The following is a 5,561-nucleotide window of genomic DNA, read 5'->3' as shown; positions in this document are numbered from 1 at the left end:
TTTGTGTGTGTGACAGACATGTGTATTGGACATTTATGGAAATACGGAACAAATTGCGTCCCGTATTGGTTCAATACGGGACGCAACATTTAATTGCCAAATAAGGGACGATTCCGTATTTTACGGGACGGTTGGCAACCCTAACCATGGCTAGTGTTTGGATCACTGGCGCTCATCAAACGGCTTTCACAACAGTGTGTGTGTGTGTGTGTTTGATTTAGTTGATGGATTTAATTGCCCTTTTCCTGATGGAAAGTGACTATTGCGGTCCTCTTTCATATTTATTTAGACGTGACCGTGTCGCTGACGCTAATTTATTTGGCAGTGGCTATTCGTACGGCGACCGTAAGAATAGCAATTAGGCTATTTGTACGGCAGCTTGAAACGTGACCGACGGCAGCTTGTCACGTGACCGCACTTGACCCATCAGTCTGCTAAATAGCAATGGTAATTATAGTAATTAATTATAGTAATTAACCCTAACCATAACCTGCCGTGAAAATAGTAGTGATGTGTCGGTCGCGAACGATCCGGCTCAAAGAGCCGGCTCTTTGACGTGAACGATTGGAACCGGCTCTACGATGGGAGCCGTTTTAAGATCCTATTTGGGAGACGGTTTTTTTTTTTCGCTCTCTCCGCCTCCCTGTCGCTGTGCTTGTGCTCTGCTTTTCGTTTTTTTTCTCCTGCGGTGCCTCGCTGTCTCTCCCCCTGCCCTCCCCCTCTCACTCTCTCTCTCCCCCCCCTCCCCCTCTCACTCTCTCTCTCCCCCCCTCCCCCTCTCACTCTCTCTCCTTGCGTTCTGCCTGTGGTAAAGCAGAGTTTTTTTTTTTCCTCCGTCGGTGCCTTAATAGGGACTTTAAGCAGCGACGGTTGAGGGACGGCTACGGCGTCCGCGAACATTCCAACGAGTTGCCGTAGTAGTGGTAATCCACTATCACTAAGCAACATTGTAACTGTCAACGGCTACTTCTTGCGGACATCTTTCTGTATTTCGTATTCTGTATTCGTCCACCTGATCCGACGTTAAAGGTTTTTTTAAACTAAAAGTATCTAAAAGTACGTATTAGGTCATTATGTCTCTTAAAATGGCCCGAGAGCATTTGATATTTGCGTTGGATGACAACTTAATTACGGACGAGGAGTTTGTATTACTCTACGAAGAGAACCGGTCCAGCAATTTAGACTTGCCATACAACGATTATAGACCCTTTAATCTGGTCGAAATGAAGGACGATGAATGCCTTGCGGAGTTCCGGGTAAGAAAAGCAGACATACCACTGCTGGTGGAGGCTCTCGGCATACCCACCGAGTTCGTCTGCGAGCAGAGAAGTGTGGTGGATGGCACAGAGGCGCTGTGCATGTTACTGAAGAGGTTGGCATACTGTGGGGAAAAACGGTCTGTCTAGCTACTGGACCAGATAAAATGAGACGGAGAGGTAATAAAGTCTATCGGCACGAGGACCTTGGATTTATTAAGTAAAGTGGCAACGGTTATACAGAGTCATAAAGCGTGAGAGATCGAATATGTCTAAGTCCCTAATCAGCGCTGATGGTTCGTCCGGAGCTTCGCCTCCGTGGAAGGTCTGCTTCAGAAGAAGGTGAAGAGTCCCTGTGTGATGCAGTCTTATGCTGTATCCTCCTCTCGATGAGGTGTGTGCGTTTGAGATGTGTGCGGTTCTGTGTGTTTTTGCTGCCCCTTGGCTCCCAGGCCCTGGGTCTTCTCCTAACGGGGAGAGTTCCTCGTGTCTCCGGTGTGATAAATTAAAACGGGGGAGTGCCCCCCGAAGTGTCTCGTGTGTGATAATTTAATGTGGCTCTGAGGCCCTGGTATGGGCAGGTGTGTCTCTTGGTTCCTCCTAACGGGGAAGAGCTCTCAAAATGTCTCCTGCGTGGTAAATTAATGTGGCTCTCAGGCCCCTAGTATCTGCATGTGTTCCTTCTAGTGGGGGAGAGCTTCGAGGTGTCTCCTGTGTGATAAATTAATGTGGCTTTCCCGTTCTTGAGGATGACTGGTGTGTTGTCTGAGTGTTTACCATTTGCCTGGGAAATGGGGCCTTCGGCTCTGGCCTTGACCTGACTATATTATCATGTTTGTGTTATGTGTTCGTTGGGTTAGTGCAAGAGTCGACTATATATTAATGTGCCTGCCATGTGATGTGCTCATCAGGTTATTTTTCCCAACAATACCCATGCCGTTACAGCGACATGATGCAGCGATTTGGGCAGCGACCAGTACCAGTCTTGTGTATGGCAACGATTTGCGTGCTGGATTTCTTATATGATATTCACCATCACAAAATTACTGAGTGGAACAACAGTATTTTGAATCCAGTCGCTTTGCAAACATATGCAGACTGCATCCAGCAGATGGGCGCACCACTGGACAATTGTTTTGGCTTTATTGACGGCACAGTACGACCTATCGCCAGACCGGGATTAAACCAACAGGTGTTGTACAATGGCCACAAAAGGGTACACAGCCTAAAATTCCAGGCAGTTGCCATCCCAAATGGCCTAATCGCCAATCTGCATGGTCCAGTAGGTAAGTTAGGTCTTATGTGACAACGTGTTACATGGGGGGGGGGTCACATTTAGGTCTACTCCTATAGCTGAGTTTGATGTGATACATGTTTACCTATTTTGTATTGCAGAGGGAAGGAAACATGATTCTGCCTTTTAGCAGACTCTGGTTTGCTACCTGTGCTGGAAGAGCATGCAGTGTCCCCTGCGGGACATCCAATGTGCCTATATGGAGATCCGGCATATCCACTGCGTGTCCACCTCCAGGCCCCATTTAGAAATGTCAATCTCACTCCCCAGATGATGGCATTCAACAAAGGCATGAGTGAAGTGAGAGTGTCTGTAGAGTGGATGTTTGGAGACATCGCAAACTATTTTAAGTTCATGGACTTTAAGAAAAATTAAAAAATTGGGTTGAGTAGTGTAGGTAAACTGTACATTGTATCTGCTTTGTTACGAAATGCACTCACTTGCCTGTATGGTAATCAAACATCAATTTTTTTTAAATTGGATCCTCCACACATTCGGGACTATTTTGCATGAGTATGTATGTATATAGTATGTAATGATAAGATATAGGTTACCTTAGGATATAATGTAAATAGTATGTAATGATAAAATATAGGTTACCTTAGGATATAATGTATATAGTATGTAATGATAAGGTATATGTTACCTTATCTCACCTTAATAAAAAAAATAGCAATGTCCAGACATGTGTGTACAGTGCAATATATTCTGTTTTATTTATTCACCAGTCTTCTAAAAATGATTTGCTTATATTATTATTTAATTAATGTAATTTTTTTATTTGGTGAGTATGCTCCAGTCCAGGTTCACTGCAAGAGAAAAAAAAACAAGATTTGTAAGACATGACAAGACAAAGTTTTCACAAGTAGAGTTCACATAAAATGTAATAACATTGCTTTCATTAGAAGCACAGCAGACAGACTCTACATAGCTAGTGCTTTAGGCATTACCTCTTAGATCATTTACTTAATTTTTCAATAACAGCAAGCAACGCTTGCCCTTGCTGCTGCTGCTGCTGCTGCAGGAGCATGGCCTGGGTAGCCTGCATTTGAGCCTGCTGTTGCTGCATCATCTGCATCATTTCTAGCATCTGCTGCTGTGCCTGTTGTGCCCTCCTCGCTTGCTCCTCCATCTCTAGTTTTTTTTAAATCAAGCTCTTTCTCTTTTAGCGCTCTTATCAATTGCGCTTCTCTCCCTCAAAAATGCAAGGGTGTCATTTCCACTTCTCCTATGCTTCCTGCAATCCTCTCCATCCTCACTCAGCCTCCTTTTCGTTTGGCCCATCCTCTCTATGGCCCTCTTCCTAGCCTCCTCTGCTTTGGCCCTGTCTGCCTCTATTTTCCCTCTGTTTTCATTCACTCCTCTTGTCTCTTCAGCTGCCTTCTCCTTCTCCGTTACCTCCTCAATTAATTGATCTATTTCTGTCATGATTATTGAGGTCCCTGAACTCCTCTCATCTCTGTTATTTTTAATGAATTTGTCCTGGATCAGGGCAAACCTCTCCCTCACAGACCTCTGAGACACCCTAAATAAAAGGTCCAGGGAACTATTCAGACGGTCTGCGATTGCAGACCAGGCCTTCCCCTTGTCCACACTCCCCTTCTTAAATCGGTATGGCTCCGACACTAGCACTTCTCTGGCAAGAAAAGTGTCGTGCCTCTCTGTCCATTCCATGGGGGCACTAGATACATTTGGGCAACTAGTTAGCCAAGCTTCAACATATGACCAACTACACAGTTTTGGATATAAAATAGGTAATAGTTAAGATACCGGTGTTGTTAAATAGTTCTAATCAAAACTGTTGAGAATAGCCTATTTGTTAGCTACAACGTTAGCCAACGTTAGCCTGGCTAACTAACGTTAAGGTTACTTACTGTGTTCTAGCATCTTCTTGGGCAACGGAGGACATATCTATGAACAAACATGAAAATCGGTCAAATTAGCGGGTATCTTTAACAAATATACTAATAATCCATAAAGCTGCTAACGGTAGAATCAAATAAACACGAAATGACAGTATTACCTACGATAAAAAAACGTATAATTACCTGCTTGAAATGTATCGTAGTATTGAATACGGCAAACCAGTCGCTCTCCCGTAGTAGACAGTTGGGCTACAACGGCAGGAAATGTAAATGTGCGCAAAGTGTCACTCGAACGCCGTAGCCGTCCCTTCAACCGTCGTTGCTTAAAGTCCCTATTGTCTCCACTGCCCTCGTGTCAAGCGTGTGCTCCACACATCTGACCAATCACACGCAGCTTTCAATTAATAATGTGCCGGGAAAACACTGAAAAAAAAGTTTCTCTCCACTTTTCTTTTGGAAACCGCAGGCAATTGGCCAAGCTGTATAGCGTTCGTGGGCAGGTGTCAATGCACAGTCACGCACGCAGCAGTCAAGAAGCACACACGGCATAAAGAAGGGGAGTCAGTGTGACAATTGAATAGGCCTGTGTGATAATGAGTGGTGACAGAAAACGGAGCAAAATCTGGACTCATTTTAATGCTACGTCAGACTCCACCAGGGCAGAGTGTAGACTCTGCAAAACCAGAATATCCTATCGTGCAGGCTCCACTAACAACCTGCACAGACACATGCGGACATCGCATGCAGCGGTGTTGCTGGAGGAGTCGAAAATGTTTAATTTAATAGCACTATAGGTCTAAATAATACTTGAAATTATGCCTTTTTGGCATGAAGCTGCTTTAATACTTTTCTCATACTGTGATGGGTATCTGTGTTTAATACAGTGAGTGAGTGGTTCAAAACTTGTGTTTTGTTTTGTCATAGTGTTATACTTAAATTTAAAAGCACTTTATTTGATATTTGTATTGTGGCTTTTCTGTTATGAAGCTGCTTTGATTGCCTACTTTTTTGTATTGTGGTGGGTGTTTGTATTTATATTTTTTCAAGTAATTTTTTTTGGAAGTGGTGCTATTTTGTAATAAAGGTTTTATTCATAAAGCATTGTTATGCTGCATTTAACAATGTCAATTCAACAAGTGCTTAACA

General features: G+C 43.7%; 1 long non-coding RNA gene across 1 annotated transcript; it reads right to left on the bottom strand.

The window, feature by feature from the left end:
- Positions 1-3,159: 3,159 nt before the first annotated feature.
- LOC132473376 (uncharacterized) lies at positions 3,160-4,686 on the bottom strand. Its single transcript, XR_009529355.1, has 3 exons — positions 4,599-4,686; positions 4,425-4,461; positions 3,160-3,359 (listed from the first exon to the last, which is right to left on the bottom strand). It is a non-coding gene; the product is annotated as an uncharacterized LOC132473376 (long non-coding RNA).
- Positions 4,687-5,561: the final 875 nt, after the last annotated feature.

This window comes from Gadus macrocephalus, chromosome 15 (genome assembly GCF_031168955.1).
Source record: "Gadus macrocephalus chromosome 15, ASM3116895v1".
NCBI classification, from domain to species: domain Eukaryota; kingdom Metazoa; phylum Chordata; class Actinopteri; order Gadiformes; family Gadidae; genus Gadus; species Gadus macrocephalus.
This window is presented reverse-complemented; position numbering and strand designations above follow the sequence as displayed.